At 33.3% G+C, this 18,944-nt stretch overlaps 2 non-coding genes across 2 annotated transcripts; both read left to right on the top strand.

Moving 5' to 3' along the window:
- The first annotated feature begins 7,008 nt into the window (after nucleotides 1-7,008).
- Trnat-ugu (transfer RNA threonine (anticodon UGU)) lies at nucleotides 7,009-7,080 on the top strand. Its single transcript has one exon. It is a non-coding gene; the product is annotated as a tRNA-Thr (tRNA).
- A 2,642-nt stretch (nucleotides 7,081-9,722) lies between these two features.
- Nucleotides 9,723-9,795, top strand: Trnat-ugu (transfer RNA threonine (anticodon UGU)). The gene has a single exon. It is a non-coding gene; the product is annotated as a tRNA-Thr (tRNA).
- The last annotated feature ends 9,149 nt before the right edge of the window (nucleotides 9,796-18,944 follow it).

Genomic DNA, 18,944 nt, shown 5'->3' with positions numbered 1-18,944 from the left:
ATATCATAAATAGTTAAAAAACATGCAATAATGTAGTAATTGCATACACGTATTGTGTCCTGAAATAGTTTCTTTAAATATCTGAATTATTTTGCTCTGTTCGGGTACATTTGATTTCAGAACTTTTACACCCATGATGGTTTGCGTTTATTATAACTAAACACATTAAAAATACCGTTAATAGAAAAAAGTATTTCGAAGTTTTGAATTTTAGTAACGGTAACACATAGGTTATATATGGTTACAAAAACAAACGCAATGCCATGAATTTACCGTAAAATAAAATGTAAAAACGCAAATGTATATGATATAGTTATATAACAACAGATAAAGGCCATAAAATGCTACATGTTACCCAATATAGGTATAGGTTTAATGTAATGATATTAAAAACAGTTGAAAATCAACAAGACATGTAGTATTTTAATGTTTAGATATGATTGTTTCAGCTCGATTGCCATGGAATCTTGTAGTTTATCTTAAACATTTTCAGGTCTGCTTCTCACCAAAACTAGTCATGTGTCAGAAGAAGAAAACTTGTCGTGACTCAAACCCACGATCCTTTGATTGACAGCCAGACATCCACCGCTACCCTCTCTGGTAGTATATTTATGAAATAAGGTCTTACAACCATTTTCATTTTCTAATATTAATAATTAAATGACATTAATAAGTGACATTATGCTCATTTTTCATCGTCAAGTTGACCTGATTTAAAACATTAAATGTAATAATATATAGTGATTGACTAACAGTTGATTTTGGAAATTGTTTAGAATAAATTATAAATCTGCCTAACATAAAATAAAATAAATTGAATATTACACGTCAGGTAAATTCTGATGGAAATTTACAGAAATTTCTTTGGGTTACGTGAGTAATTTATCGTTCATGCAAAGTAATTTATAAAATTGAAATGAATTATGGTTGAATTTAAACTTATTTTGACTTTCACCTGTTCACCCATATACCCATAGATTGGCTTAATGTTACTTAAAAGTGAATTGGACTACATTTTCAAATACACAATGTATTGATAAAAAGATAGAAATGTAACATTTGGACAGTCCTTTGAACTATATTTCTAGAATACAAAACGTTGATTTGGAGTTCTAAAGTGATTTAGTATAAGAAATAAATGATGAATAATAATATTTTGTTCTAGAACACTTAATTATCTGCTATATATTGATATGTAATATCGGATTATGTATCTAACACTTTCCAACAACGTCCATATATAATTATTTCGTGTTTTATCTTCACGTATAATACTGAATACTATCACCATAATTATTTATGGTGTTACTGAATTTTAATTATTGACCAATTCTCTTTAAGATGTCAGGGCTTCTGTTATCAGCATCAGTTACCAAGAAGACATTTAGCGTCGTTGTTGTTAAACAGATGGGAAGACCAAATATAATGTTCATATAATTTCTGAAATCTACATATGCACGTTTAGACTTGTACTATTATGATATTACATGATAATGTGTATGTATGTATATTTGTACAATAACGTATAATGAACTAATAAATCTATGCAGTTGACAATTAGTTTTGTAAAATAGCTAGTTCTCATGTCGGAATATTTCACGCAGTTATGATATTTGTTGAAAAAAAAAATATCAACAAGACGTTACGAGTGACCTCCCTTCCCTTTTAAATCGGACATTTTTCACATTGCGATTCATGATTAACTTTATGCATACAAATAATGCAACTTCACACATCTCTTATATTAGTACAAAATACATGAAGTAAAATAAACTTATTGCTCAATCATATTAATTTTGTTTTAATTCCCAAATGTTTTCTTATACTGTGAAAAGTCACTCATGTCACCATTCCGCAATGCACTTTATCAGATGATCACTATCATCATCATAATCATCATCATAATCATTATCATCATTATTATCATCATTATTATCAACATCATCATCATCATCAGCAGCAGCAGCAGCATCATCATCATCATCATCGTAATCAGCAGCATCATTATATTCAGCAGCAGAAGCAGCAGCATAAGCAGCAGTTTCATGGTATGTGAGAAGTTAGCAGTGAACAGTGAGCTAAGCAAAAAGGCATTTCAATTTATATAGGGAAGGTAATGATCTGCTGTAATGCTCAGCTGTTTTGGGCATCTAGCAGGGCATTCCTAAATATAGTGTAAAAATGCTCTGCTGCAATACTCAGCTGTCTTGGCGATCTAGCAGAGCAATCCTAGCTTTAGTGAAAAAATGCTCTGCTGTTCGGAACGCTCAGCTGGCTAGGCAATCTAGCAGTGCATTACTGTATATAGTGTTAAAATGCTCTGCTGGAATGCTAAGCTGGCTAGGCAATCTAGCAGGACATTACTAAGTATAGTGAACAAATGCTATTCTGGAATGCTAAGCTGGCTAGGCAATCTATCAGGACATTACTAAATATAGTGTACAAATGCTATTCTGGAATGCTAAGCTGGCTAGGCAATCTAGCAGGGCATTACTAAATATAGTGTAAAAATGCTCTGCTTGAATGTTAAGCTGGCTAGGCAATCGAGCAGGGCATTCCTAAATATAGTGAAAAAATGCTCTGCTGGAATGCTAAGCTGGCTAGGTAATCTAGCAGAGCATTACTAAATACAGTGTAAAAATGCTCTGCTGGAATGCTAAGCTGGCTAGGCAATCTAGCAGGACATTCCTAAATATAGTATAAAAATGCTCTGGTGGAATGCTAAGCTGGCTAGGCAATCTAGCAGAGCATTACTAAATATAGTGTTAAAATGCTCTGCTGGAATGCTAAGCCGGCTAAGCAATCTAGCAGGGCATAACTAAATTTAGTGTAAAAATGCTCTGCTGGAATGCTAAGCTGGCTAGGCAATCTAGCAGGACATTCCTAAATATAGTATAAAAATGCTCTTGTGGAATGCTAAGCTGGCTAAGCAATCTGGCAGAGCATTACGAAATAAAGTGTGAAAATGCTCTGCTGGAATGCTAAGCTGGCAAGGCAATCTAGCAGGGCATTACTAAATATAGTGTAAAAATGCTCTGCTGGAATGCTAAGCTGGCTAAGCAATCTAGCAGGACATTCCTAAATATAGTATAAAAATGCTCTGGTGGAATGCTAAGCTGGCTAGGCAATCTAGCAGAGCATTACGAAATATAGTGTAAAAATGCTCTGCTGGAATGCTTAGACGGCTAGGCAATCTAGCAGGGCATTACTAAATAAAGTGTTAAAATGCTCAGCAGGAATGCTCAGCTGGCTAGGCACTATAGCAGAGCATTCCTTGATATAGTGAAAAAATGCTCTGGTAGAATGCTCAGCTGGCTAGGCAATCTAGCAGAGCATTACTAGATATAGTGTAAAAATGCTCTGTTGGAATGCTCAGCTGGCTAGGCACTATAGCAGAGCATTCTTTAATATAGTGAAAAAATGCTCTGGTGGAATGTCAGCTGGCTAGGCAATCTAGCAGGGCATTACTAAATATGGTGTAAAAATGCTCTGGTGAAATGCCAAGCTGGCTAGGCAATCTAGCAGGGCATTCCGAAATATAGTTAAAAAATGCCCTGGTGGAATGCTCAGTTGGCAGACTAATTCTGAGTTCCAGGATTTATTGTTGCCAAAGTTGTATTGACATTTTCGACTTCTAGGCAATTCTGAGGCACTCGCAGACTTTCAGGTATTTTCAGTGCCGATAGAAATAATGACATTTTTGACTTCTAAGGACCTTTAACAGACTATTTCATTGTCCTGCGACTTTTTGAAGGACACTCGCAGACTTTCAGGAATTTTGGTGCCTATGCTGATATTGACAATTAAGACTTCTAGGGACTCTCAAGAGTCCATTTTGGACGTCTGCGACTGATTCTTGGACACTCGCAGACTTTCAGGAATGGTTGGTGCCAATGGAAATAATCATATTTTTGACTTCTAGGGACATTTAAGAGTCCATTTCATTGGCCTGCAGCGTATTGTTGGACATTCGCAGACTTTCAGGAAAGTTTGGTGCCAATAGAGATGATGGCAATTTTTACTTCTAGGGACCCGCCAGAGTCCATTTTTATGGTCTGCGACTGATTCTGGGACATTCGCAGACTTTCAGGAATCTCTGGTGCCAATGGAGATAATGACATTTTTGACTTCTAGCGACCCACCAGAGTTCATTTCGCTGGTCTGCGACTGATTTTGGGACACTTGCAGACTTTCAGGAATTTTGATGCCAATGGAGATAATGACATTTTTGACTTTTAGGGATCCGCCAGAGTACATTTCTTGGGTCTGCGACTGATTCCTTGAGACTCGCAGACTTTCAGGATGTTTAGTGCCATTGCAGATCATGACTTTTTAACTTTTAAGGACCCCTTAGTCATAAGCAGAGCATTTTTACCCTAAAATGTCATTATCTGCATTAGCACCAAAAAATCCTGAAAGTCTGCAAGTGCCCAATAATCAGTCGCAGACCAACGAAATAGACTCTGGATGGTCAAAAATGTCATAAATTGTAATTATCTCTATTGGCACCAACAATTCCTGAAAGTCTGTGACTGTCAAAGATTAAGTCGCAGACCAAAAAATGGACCCTGGATGGTCCCTAGAAGTAAAAAATGTCATTATCTGCCTTGACATCAAAAATTCCTGAAAGTCTGTGAGTGCCTCAGAATCAGTCGCAGACCAAAAAAATGGATTCAGAAAGGTCCCAATAAGTCAGAAACATCATTTTCTGCATTGAGACCAAAATTCCTGAAAGTCTGCGAGTGACTCAGAATCAGTTGCAGACCAACGAAATAGACTCAGGAGGGTCCTTTTGAAGTAAAAATGTCATTATCTTCATTGGCACCGAAAATTTCTGAAAGTCTGCGAGTGTTCCAGAAACATTCGCAGACCAACGAAATGGACTCTGGATGGTCCTAAAAATTCACAAATGTCATTATCTGCATTAACACCAAAAATTCCTGAAAGTCTGCGATCGTCCCAGAATCAGTCGGAGACCAAAGAAATATACACATAAGGGTCCCGTAGAAGTAAAAAATGTCATTATCTGCATTGGCACTAAATATTTTAGAAATACTACGAGTGCCAAATAATCAGTTGCAGACCAACGAAATTTATACTTTATTTAAGAATGTCCTGCTTGTTTGCCTTGACAGCTCAGCATTCCGGCAGTACATTTTTACACTAATTTTCAGAATGCTTTGCTGGATTGCTTAGCCAGCTGAGCATTTTAAACACTATATTTAGGAATGCCCTGCTAGATTGCTTAGCTAGCTGAGCATACCAGCAAAGCATTTTTCGCACTATATTTTGGAACGCTCTGCTAGATTGCTTAGCCAGCTGAGCTTGCCAGCAGAGCATTTTTACACTATATTTAGGAATGCTCTGCTGGATTGCCTAGCCAGCTGAGCATTTTTAACACTATATTTAGGAATGCCCTTCTAGATTGCCTAGCCAGCTGAGCAATTCAGCAGAGCATTTTTACACTACATTTTGGAATGTCCCGCTAGATTGCTTAGCCAGCTGAGCATAACAGCTAAGCATTTTTACACTATATTTAGGAATGCCCTGCTAGATTGCCTAGCCAGCTGAGCATACCAGCAGATCATGTTTACACTATATTTTGGAATGCCCCGCTAGATTGCTTATCAAGGGAGCATAACAGCAGAGCATTTTTACACTATATTTTGGAATGCCCCGCTAGATTGCTTAGCCAGCTGAGCATAACAGCAGAGCATTTTTACACTTTATTTTGGAATGCCCCACTAGATTGCTTAGCCAGCTAAGCATAACAGCAGAGCTTTTTACACTATATTTTTGAATGCCCCGCTAGATTGCTTAGCCAGCTGAGTATAACAGCAGAGTATTTTTTACACTATATTTAGGAATGCCCTGCTAGATTGCTTAGCCAGCTGACCATACCAGCAGAGCATTTTTACACTATATTTGGGAATGCCCGATTGCTTAGCCAGCTGAGCATAACAGCAGAGCATTTTTACACTATATTTTGGAATGCCCAGCTAGATTGCTTAGCCAGCTGAGCATAACAGCAGAGCTTTTTACACTATATTTTGGAATGCCCCGCTAGATTGCTTAGCCAGCTGAGTATAACAGCAGAGTATTTTTTACACTATATTTAGGAATGCCCTGCTAGATTGCCTAGCCAGCTGAGCATACCAGCAGAGCATTTTTACGCTATATTTTGGAACGCCCCGCTAGATTGCCTAGCTAGCTGAGCATATATACCAGCAGAGCATTTTTACACTATATTTAGTAATGGCCTGCTAGATTGCTTACCCAGCTGAGCATACCAGCAAAGCATTTCTACACTTTATTTTGGAATGCTCTGTTAGATTGCTTACCCAGCTGAGCATAATAGCAGATCATTGATTTCCCTATATAAATCGAAATGCCTTTTTGCTTAGCTCACTGTTAACTGCTAACTTCTCACATATAGTTTCATGTCCAATCTTTACATGCTGTGAATTACTGTATTCATGCTACGTAAAAGTTATTCATAAAATATTATATGTTTAAACTAACAAATGCCACAAAATATCAACTTCATATGTGAAATGTTCCCAAAAGTACCTGTTGTACAGCATCTTTCAGAGCATTTTATTATTAAATATAACATTAAGATAACTAAAACATTAATGATTATACAAATACTTGACACCTATCACTATGGTAATAATTTACAGGCATCTTCTGGGTGACTTTTGCATTTTACAAATTCTTGAAGTTGACACATTTTTTACTGACAGAATATTCATAAATACATTAGCAATAAATACAATACAAATTTTAAAGGTTATTGGCTCTTGTGAACGGACCTCTACAATATTTATCGTTTACATATATGTGTGTACTTTTAATAATAATATTTTTACATTGCGTTGCGGAAGTGAAACGTCCAAATGTCTATCTGCGTAAATTTAAAGTGATGACTTTATATAAAGAGGTATAGTGATCAAATTGCATTTACTTAATTTAAAATCAAATTATCAAATTAAGTTATTACCCAAAGCCTCCATAGCTCAGTGGTTAGAGCACTGGTCTTGTAAACCAGGGTCGTGAGTTCGATCCTCACTGGGGGCTTTTCTAATTTTGATTGCGATTTCAATGGTACACACGTTTCCATAATTCTCTTTTTTAAAAATTAAACTCAAGAAAAAAGATATTTTTTGTAACATGTGAAATTATCAAACAAATAAGGATATCTTGTATTTTTGTCTTGTAAAGATAAGTTCTGTGTTATTTTATATTAACTTCTCATTTAAATGTTGCCATATTTAGCAAGTTAGTGCAATCTTATACTGAATGAATATATGTACATAAATTGTTTCAACTATACATGTAGTTAAGTTGGCACGAAATACTTTTTCACTGCAAAAGTACTATGACTATACTACATACTACCCACTTCAAAGGATAAAAATCATTTTTTTCCGGTATATCATCTAACTTATTAGATGTTATAACAAAACTGCCTCCTTTGCATCTAATGTAAACTTTAAAACAATAGGGAAAGAAAACAGCAAAAAAGGTTAGAGAATTTGCGAGGCCCCAACTTATGATAAACTTTCATTTATATGGCATCCTATTGACTTTACCAACTTTGCCATCAAGACATTTCAAATTCTATTTCTTATCTTGCATGATATTCGCTTCTAAATAACCTGTTCTACCTATTCAGACAAAGGTTGTAAACTTTTATGTACACAAAAAAATGCAACGTCACTCTCACATTATCATAGCGGCACAGTATATATGAGCTTAAATAAAACTGAAATGTTAAAGTGAATTGGTCTTTAATGGAAGATCTGTACTACCATACAATATATGTTGATAGCAATTAGTATCATACATATGAAGGAAAATTTATATGGATGTTGTTGGTATGTGGTAGATACATGATATGACATGACATATCAATATATAGCAGATAATAAAGTGTTCTAGAACAAAATATTATTTTTCATCATATGCATTTTCCCGCGTTTAAGCGTAGCGAATTAAAAGGGAAAATAATTTCCCCTTATTGGTTAAGAACTGTAATACTATTATTGGTATGACAGTGTGGGACAATAAGGCGAAATATATTTATGGGAAAATTTAATGTGCCAATTGTAGACCAATCCACTTTAAAACCTTTTAAAAGCCAATAACGGTAACTCTTCAATCCTTAGCTTCCTCTTATTAACAAGAGTTACTTACCTTACTACACTAATCAAGTTAACCGGTGCGCGTAATTAGTATTTGCATATCTTGTGGAGAAAACATGCAAATATCGCTGTATCTGGCGTTATACCAACGGTGGTATTTTCATGGTAAATTAAGCAATAAATATTATTCACTACTTGTCAATCTTTGTAAAAATGACTGGCATATTTTACGCGTAGCAAGTAAATTAATTGGAAAAGTATGAAATGCAATGCATAAAAGTAAGACATGCAGGAATGTAAAAGATAATAAGTTTACATAGTTTATAATGATTCATTCTGGTGAATACCTATTTAAAACACCGAGCAACATAATAATGAGGCAGAGTTCACTTAAACCTGTAACCTTGGTTAAGAAAATCATATAGGATCTAATACCATAAACATCAGCGGTTGGATGGTTTATTTTCTTAAAGGCCCATAATGTCCCAGAAATGCTATCAATTTTATTTCTCAACAACTTCTTATTTTGGTATCTTTTAATTTATTACAGTTTTCGAATAGATACATATTTTCCATATATGACCTATCTTTTTCTGCTTATGCTCTGTCAGCAAATATTATAATTATGGTGGATTAGTATTTTTATGTTTACTAAATCAAAATACATATTTGTTTACATTTCTGCTACCATAACGACACATTACTGCACGTTGAGCGCTACTATATAGCACAGTATGGTCCCCGACGAGTATTCATACTAGTATTATGCTCTTAATTTATTATTTAAACATTATTAGACACATGTCAGACATTTCTAAAGAATAAAAAATACGGATTTCCAAGGCTTAATGTGCCTTTAAAGACGGTTGCTAAAACTGCACGATTGAAGAGAATCATAATTGAAACAAACGGATGAAAACAAATTGGGGTCTCCTCCCCACTTTTTAAGTTATCTTCCCACGAAAGTGAGTTTTTTTGCTCCTTTTAGTATTTTTTAAGAGAAAATGTTTTTACTATATCAATTTGTTTTAATCAAGATTCTCTTCAAACAGGCAAAAATTTAGAACATTTTCATTTCCTTCTTTGACATTGTAAAAATAAAACCAAAAACGTCAATAAGCTCTGTCTCTTTCTGTGTAGAAATTGTGAACATTGTCACCAGATCATTTATTATGATCTAGAAGACAGAACAAATATAAATATTGATTATATCAGGAAATGACCAAAAGTTTGTATTGCGTATTTTTTTCAAAACTTTTTTTAGTTCAAGTAAATAAGTCATGGAAATTTACTAAGACGAAGATAACCAGCCCCGGAATCCGGAAGTCATGAGTTTCTCTATCCGCATTGGTGGGATTCTTTAAGGGCTGTGCGGCGCGACATCAACGACTTACTCTCAAAACAATTTTTTTACATTAGAGAGTTTAAATATACACTTAATTTGAGGCTTTTTTTACATGATATGTATAACAAATTTAGAGACGTGAGGCCAAAATAACCCAATTGAATAATAAATATACTTAAATAAAGTTACATGTAATTATCAATTTAACAAGAGTTTAATAGTTCAACAAAGCCTCCATAGCTCAGTGGTTAGAGCACTGGTCTTGTAAACCAGGGGTCGTGAGTTCGATCCTCACTGGGGGCTTGTCAACATCTTTTTTTCTTCAAATGGTTATTGGACAAAAGTCTGCAGTATTGAACAAAAAAAAGCAAGAAAGAAATGCAAATTAGAAAGAAGGGGAAAAAAATAGAAGAAACAAAATACATTCAAATATGTGTTTTACAGTGCATCGGAACAGAGGGCTGATATTCATCATAATGTAATTAATTTCAGACATTTTGTTTATAATAAAATTACTTTTATGTTTACTTAGTATATTTCTTGTATATATTTTCTGTATACAGACTCGGGCAACTCTGTGATTTATGATTAGTAAACATAATCCGACTGACAGGTTCTCTCCATGTGTTGTTATTTATGACCAGCTTGCAGATTTCAAAAAAAAAGAAGAAAAAAAGATAAACTGACAAAAAATGTTATATCGTATATTCGTAGAAAAAAAAACCCCAGCTATTAAGAACGTTTCTCTCAGATTATATAGTTAATATAGCTAATACATTAAAGCTTTCACCACGTGCATGTTATAACCTGAGATTGTTTGTGCATCCGGATATTAATTTTATAAGTATAAGCATCCTTTTAAAATATTACCATTAAAAAAAACCTTTCCGCGTTTTAATTGTCTGTTTCGTTTCAACAATTTTATTCTGTAAATAAACTCACGTTTCTGATTTTGAGAAATAAAAAGCGTTTCATTTATTAATGAACGGCTTATGTAGTGTTATAACACTGAGATAAACCCAATTGTCTTATTTTAATAAAAATACTTAATAAATATATGTTTAAAATAAATGAAAAAAATTTTTTTTTATAATATATCTTACACGCTTGTAGGTCTGTGTACAAATTTACTTTTTTTTGTAAAATGACTGATCCAAAATACCATATAATTTAATATATATTAATTAGAATTTAATTTTACATAGTTTTAATACAAGAATGTAGATAAAAAAATCCCAAAATAACATCAAGGAAATCTAAAAACTTGATAAATTGAGTAATAATTAGACGAGAAAGAAAATACAAATAATGATCAAAGAAATGAACAAAAGAAAGAAAAAAAAGATAAAGAAAGAGATGAAGGTATTCAATGAAGAAAAAATGCAGACGACACTTTCGACGAAATAGAACGCCGTTCTTTCAACGTTAATCTATCAAACTTAAAATCTTGAAATGCATACAGTCTGTGCAACATTTGCACACTATAAAAGAGAAATAAATGGTAAATTCATCGCATTTAAATTGAAATTTAAAGACTATTAAAAATTAATTAACTTTGATCAAATACCAATCATAGAAGTGAATACAGCGGCATTTGACACTATAATTGCTTCACAATTTAACAATTTAAATCAATTAGAAGAATCGAGACAGCTACTTGACGCCTAGAATACATTTTGGAAAGTCGGACAATAAGTCGTAAAAATTGATAATGATTAAAAATGAATTTGCTTCTTCAATGAAAGCTATCTTCCTGACCTGTCATAAAATTATATTTACTATTTTTGCAATATTTTGACTGTTACATCACTGAAAAATCTATGAATAAAATTACTTAATGATCGTTGAGTCTAATAGTCATATCTGCATGTCTAAGATGAAAAGCATGTTTTTTTTTGTATTTCAAATTGGTGAAATAAAATACTTGAGTATTTTTGTAGACGACGACAAGGCCGGTACTTTCCAGACTTGAAAGCGACCAACGCCTCTTTTAGGACCCGAAAGTCGATATGAAAAAAAAAACAAAAACAAAAAAAACCTTAAAAATATGGACTGGATGATAGCGCTTATGCACATTCTAGCATGACAACAAGAACAATGCTGCCAAATGTCTAGGAATGTCCTCTTAATAATAAAATGTTTACAGACCTTTCTTTGACACGTATGTTCATATTGGAATTTTACAGAAAAGAACGTATGTAACATAAATCAGTCTTTCTAATAGGCAACAAAAGACCATACTCCCATTTTTGCACAATGTCCAAGCTTGCGGTTTGACCTTTTTGTATAATTTTGTTCTTGTACAATGACATATGGTTAATCCGAAACCAGTGATGTCAATTAATAGACAGCTTTTGAATGTATATAACATGTGTCCCCCCTTTCAGTTTTCGTATCAAAACAACACAATATGAACTGCACTCAATGTCCTTTTTATCACTTATTTTTTCATTCTATAAATCAACACTCGACATTTTCAATGGCCGCCTATTCACCAATGTATGATCTATTGAAAGACAGCTTGTACAGAAGCCATGGGACATTTTTATGTTTGCTAGCTAGGTATTCATACTTCCTCGATATCAATTATTAGTTAATACTATTAGAGGTAAAAGAATGATCCGCATCTAATTTTCCAACGTCGTTAATCTATACACGAGACCTAGGGCACCCGGTGCTCATAATCCGCTCTGAATGCAGCGCCCTCTATACGGCGGAAAAACACCCCGGGTGGGGTGCTGTTTATATAGAGAAACATTATATATAACAAATGGCGACACAAATTTTTCACGTTCAGTCGGACCACCAGCGTGATAAACTCGTAGTTATTTATAGAACACTTTCTATTTACAATTTATGTTTATTATGTTTTCTAAATGCTATCAATGCACAGGTACATTGATACATTTTGAAGTACAGTCCAAGTCTTATTAAAAACGATGAATTAGAATTTTATGGGAAAATTAGCATCATAATTACATCAATGACATTGCAAACTTTGGTCAGAGTTAGCAAACATCTTTAACATTAATACACATACAACTTTTGCATTGACAAAAATTACATTCACAGCGTTTTCGTTTTGCTGAAAGCGTTAACATACGTTTTTATTGAACGCTGAAATAGTACATCTAGAGTGTCTGCGATACTAAATATGACAATTATGGTAGCATGACGCCAACTATGAATGAGTTGAGTTTTATTTTTTGTCTAAAATTGTACTTTTTTATAGTTAAAATTTGCACACGCACACACACGCGCACGCACATGCGCAACGCACATAAACCAAACACATTTTACTTGATTTATGAGAACTGAAATAATTTGTTGAAGGAATCAAAACTTACCGTAAGATTGCATTTCATTCACAAAAAAAATTACTAAGATCATTTATCAAAAGTAGCTTATGCATGTAGAACTATACAGAAATGTCATGAACAAATATTCTGAAAGATCAGCTAAAATAAATTTCTTAAACATGTTGCATATGTATAAATGTCTGATATATTATGCTATTTAATCCACAAAGCCTAATAGCATCCAGGCATGTACCATGTGTATAAAGCAAAGAAGACAAGTACACAATCATTACAAGAACATTTAGCTGCTGTTTTTTTAATTTCAAATAAAACGATTTGAACACAGTTTGTACTAAAGCAACAGCAGTTAAGGGTTTCAATAGGAACAAAACCTTCAATGGAACAAAAAACAAATGCGTTTTAAAAGGTACTTCAATGTTAGCCAATTGTTCATGATAGTCCTATTGTACGTAGTCTTACATGATACAATAACAACGTGGCGAGCAGCGTGAGAAAAATATCACAGTCAATGGTTTCTCTGTTAAGGTGATATGTTACAAATGCTTGAGTCGATAATCTTATTGGTTGAACGTACATATTGTGTACATGTACAAATTAATGAGTTGTTCTGATGATTTGAATATCAAGCATTATTTTGCTGATTTTGCAAGAAAAACAGAATTTATCAAGTCTGTAAAACATTATAAGAGACAAGGTTGTTTTACCAAGGACTACGTTCACCTCGTCCCAGCTCATAACGCGAGGTTACGAAAATCCGTATATCGAACTACTTTAGTGGCGGCGTAGCCAAGTGGTTCACGCGTCGGACTAGTAATCTAATGATTTCTGACCTCGTGGGTTCAAATCCTGTTGACTTGGGCAATCCGTTGTTTCCGTGGGCAAAGAACTTGACACTCATTGCTCAGTACTGGTTGGTTCCAGGAACGGATTCGAAAGTGTTTCAATAAGCTTATAGCTTCCAACACAATCAAACTAAAATAAATTAGTATAAACTTACTATCGAAACTAGAGAACTATTCTTAAAGTTCTGTGTCTACTTTTTTGTTGTTGTCAACAGAACATATTTACATCATTATTTACAAATTATGTATTGCGATATATTCCCTCCAGGTGATGATGTAAGTGCTACATGATTATAAACCCATAAACCACCAGGTGCCACTTGGTATAAGTGTTACACGCTAATTGTATAAGAGCGAGTTCTTCACATTGCTTTATAATGCCGTTGAATCCTGGAGGTGTGAGAAAATGTGTTTAATAAAAATTAAAATGTGCATTTCGACTTGATGTATCAAAGGAAATAGATGAAAAGAGCCTCAATTAGTGTTTAATTTATGTTGATAGTCATTTTCATACTCATATTGTTAAAGTTAATAAATCGTTATTAACGTCTACACTTTGTAAAGTTGTAAAATACATGAAAATGATCCGCTTGTGAATTTTGTTGTAAGCTGTTTTGGTTATCCAGACAATGTTGTAAGCTGTTTTGGTTATCCAGACAATGTTTTAAGCAGTATTGGTTATCCAGACAATGTTGTAAGCTGTTTTGGTTATCCAGACAATGTTTTAAGCTGTTTTGGTTATCCAGACAATATTTTAAGCTGTTTTGGTTATCCAGACAATATTTTAAGCTGTTTTGGTTATCCAGACAATATTTTAAGCTGTTTTGGTTATCCAGACAATATTTTAAGCTGTTTTGGTAATCTAAACAATGTTGTGAGCCAGACAATTGAACAGTTTCGAACTTTTTTTTCTACCTTAGAATTATTTTATAATGATCATACATGTACAAAACACGTCAATTACTGAAAAGTCATAAGAATGGTAAACATTCGAGAGAAAAATGTTGCAATGGCGGGAATCAATTAGTTAAATGCAACATGGTAATTTTTCGCATATCTACATTCGTGATGTTTAGATTTTAGTGAGTATTGTGGGATTAAATTTGTATAAACCATGTGGCGTCACACTTAACAGTACTTACTAGGAATTCAAATAGAGCCATTTTCCTCCAATTTCACTTTTTTCTTTCACAGAATTAAAAAAATGTGGTTTCAATTTCAAATGTCGTAGAACTTTGAGAGTATCCAGACTTGGACTTTTTATAAGTTATGAAGATTTTGACAGGTTCTATGGCCCTGTATCAACGGTTGTAAATTAAGAGGCGGGATGTTTTATACACCGTCATACTTGTATCATCTGTAAATATCAAAAATCTTTAAAATACTTTTCAATAAATAAAGGAATTGTACCATTTTAAAGATTTTTGACATTACGTTGATCGATTTTCTTTGGGTATCAATGAAACATATATATTAATAAGAATATTAATTAAGAAAATCGATCAACGTAATATACTTGCATTATTATACATATTCATTCATGTATAGAAAATACAACAAACGAAACAATCCAAAGAGACGGACAGACAGTTGTAATAGGTATCATAGTCATAAAAAAATGTGTTTTGAAATGAAAAACACGAATTTTTATTTAAACTAACAATTTCACCATTTCTTCACCACTGGTGACTCAACGGTAAAGACAGTTATTTTCACGAGAATGTATTGAAACGGTGATACAATACTTTTGCAATATCTTTGCTCTTTAATAGTTGCGAAATAGAACTCGTCTTCTTGTTCACACAATATGTACATGTATGAACCAGCATATGTTTTATTGATATAAAATCTGATTTCATACAATTTACGGAGATTGTAATTCTTTTGGAAAATATATGGAGAATATATTATTATTATTAAAAAACCCAAAACATTACGGAAGCAAAGCGAGAATGAATACGCTTAAAATAGACATTATCTTCAGTTCAAAAAGACCCACTGCGAGACAAAACATACTGTATATAAAAATACCTCATTCGTTATTTTTTGTGATGAAATTTCGCGTATAAACTGCCGATTCACTGCATCTCTTTAATTGATAATAATTCAATAATAGCGGTACATTAAATGTATCAAAACCATTACATATGAAATCATTATTATCATTATCTTTAACGAAGATAAATTAAACTAATGTAAATCTTAATATTCTGTGTAATCTAATTCCCCATAACGCTGATAGCATTTCAACTACGTCATAAATTGTCGACAACTACGAGATGATATATAAATTTATTTGCTGCTTCACAGAGCAAGATGTTTGCAACTTGTTGTTTATAGAATGTTACAATTTAGAAAACAAACTTATCTTGAAGTTACTGGACTAGACATGAATGTAGTGTAGGTAATTAGCTTGAAATATATATTTTTTTTGGCTACCAATTAAATGTTTTATATGCCCCTCTGAAATAACTATTCGATATTGTAAACAATGTTCTTCTGAAATTGCTTCTCGTATTGTGGTCTCTGTGTTGAAGTTTTGATCAGGAGCCATGCTGTTCGCTTACCAACTCTATTACAAGTAGAGAAACTGATAGCGAACAGCATGGAGTCTGATCAGACTGCGTGGATGCGCAGGCTGGTCTGGATCCATGCTGGTCGCAAACGCACTATGTTGGTTTTGTCGTGACGCGGCTCATTTTTGTGCTCCTCAGTCATGACAGCAGTTGGCATTGTATATTTAACTATTCAATATTGTAAAACATGTTTTTTCTGAAATTGCTATCTGTGTTGAAGTTTTGCCATTTTTCATGCTGATCTTATCACTTAATTAATATTATGGATTTCCGTTTGTGTCCAAATAATGCATGAAAGGACACCTGAGGGTCTTCTTCCATCATTATAGATAGAAATATCATATAACCTTTACAGCGTTCGTGCGACGTTAAAACCAAACCGAAAAAAATCTAATAGTTTGTTGAAATCGAAACAAACACTAATTTAAATGTAATACTGTTATGTAATTGTTATTTGCTCTCTTTCCAGTTTTTGTATTGTAAAAATGGACAGTTGTTTCAAAAGTTTGATATAGAAATAAGTTATGTTTTAGGTGCACCAACAGCTGCATGCTGTTAGGGGTTATTGTGCTTTAAATAGACTGTCCCTGAAACTTTGATTCATATGGATACTATACCAGAAGAAAAATATAAATAGATAAATTATCTTGTCACTAGGCAACACATCTTTTGCTTTGAATATCAGTTAATATAGCAAATGTCGTCAGTTGGCCTTTTTTAGCTTCCAGAATGCTACCCATTTCTTTCAACAGATGTTTTCATTTTGAAAGACATATCTATAGACATATTAGTTAATCATGGAATAAATTCTCCGATGACATGTCTCAATTAGTTTAATGCAATATACTAATTCATCATATGTAATATGTAATAATTATTCACATATAAACGTATGAGATGTACGGTGTTAGTGCGACGCAAAAATAAACAACCGAAAAATATCTTATTCATTTGTTTTAATCGAAACAAACACTAAGTTAAACATAGTACTATATGGTAAATGTCTTTTTTTGCTCTTTTTCCAGTTTTTTTTTAAATTGTTAGAATGGCCAGTTGTTTCAAAAGTTTTCATAAGAAGTAAGTTACGTTTTGAGTGCACCAATCTTCTTGTTGAGAGAGGTCATGGTGCTTTAATTAGTCAACTTTGGTTCATATGCGTGCCATGCCAGAAAACAAAAAAAAGTAAATTAGCTTGCCACTAGGCAACACCTTTTGCTTGGAATATCGGTTAATAAAGCAACTGTCGTCAGTAAGTTTTTTCTAGATCCCAGAATGCTACTTTCATGATGAAGTCAAATCTTTCACCAGATGTTTTCATTTTGAAAGACATAGACATATTAGTCGATCATGGAGTAAATGTCCCGATGACAGGCGTCAATTAGTTTAATGCAATATACTAATTCATCATATGTAATTCTTTATATATACACGTACGAGATGTAGATGTTTTTTATGCTTATAATGGCGCTGTATGTATTATATGACTATAAGTTTATTTATATCAAGATGCGCATACACCCAAAATGAATTCGTTTCGAATAATGTTATATTAACATAGTCAAGATCTGAAAAGAACATGTTTATCTCTATTAAAAATGCAATGCATTTAACATATATTGTACAGGCATACATGTTTCATGTAAATGTTACATTAATATTAATAAATCATATTATATTAATTTTTGAATGTAAAAGGCGTTTTGGTTTTGTATTTTGCAATTTCATTTTAAACTTTAAAACTCTGTTAGTATGCATCTATGTCTTACTGAAGGCAAGATAAAGTTTGGACGATAATAAAGAAAGTCATAAATGTCCTTGCATTATACGTATAATATATACCGAATGTACGAATAGTCGTGTTGAATGTTCCTTGTACGGTGTTATTATAGGAAAAAAAGTTAATTTATAAAAATGAATAAACTCCATTTCTTTCTGAATCGCTTTCAATACTTTATATTGTAAATTATCAGCTGAAATATATTTGAATAATATAAACTAAATTTGGGAGAAATCTAATTCTTTCAGTTCACTTGAACCATCCGTCTCTTGAACTAGCCAGTATTAGTGTCATATGAGGAAACATGGCCGCACCCACTGTCCCTGGGGTGAGAGGCAAACACCTAACTCACCAGGCTATCACTTTTTAAAAAAAACAAAATACGGGATATTTCTACAACACCAGATTGTATTTTGATATACTATAGTTTGCATCAATTATAACAAACCTAAACATAAACAATTGTTGAAATTAAAATATAATTATGCTGTTCTTTTCTTGTCGCCAAACGTAACATATTTACATAATTATTTATATCTCACGCCCAGACCTACTACACAGGTGGCGCTAAAATATAACATGATTATAAGCCTATAACCCGCCAGGTGCCACTTGTATCAAGTATTCTCTACTAATTGTGCTTCATTCATATACTGACATTGTTAAAACAACGATGCTAAGACAGTACAATTTGCTGAAGAATCAGATAAATTCAAGTGCATGTAATTATAGGTATAAAAGATTTTCAGGCGAAAAATACAGAACACGATGCAATACTTTTCCAAAGTTCAAATAAGATGACGTTTATCTTGCTTGAAATTTCTTTGGTTTTCCTAAAGCCGGTGCCAGAGGGCGTGACGTGTAGTCTGCACTTACCACTACCTTGGCACTATCAAGCAGGGCCTTTTGGGCGTTCCATAATGGCTTCATTGTCTCT

The sequence above is a fragment of the Ruditapes philippinarum genome, unplaced genomic scaffold (assembly GCF_026571515.1).
Source record: "Ruditapes philippinarum isolate M1 unplaced genomic scaffold, ASM2657151v2 ctg1519_1_1_1_1, whole genome shotgun sequence".
NCBI classification, from domain to species: domain Eukaryota; kingdom Metazoa; phylum Mollusca; class Bivalvia; order Venerida; family Veneridae; genus Ruditapes; species Ruditapes philippinarum.
This window is presented reverse-complemented; position numbering and strand designations above follow the sequence as displayed.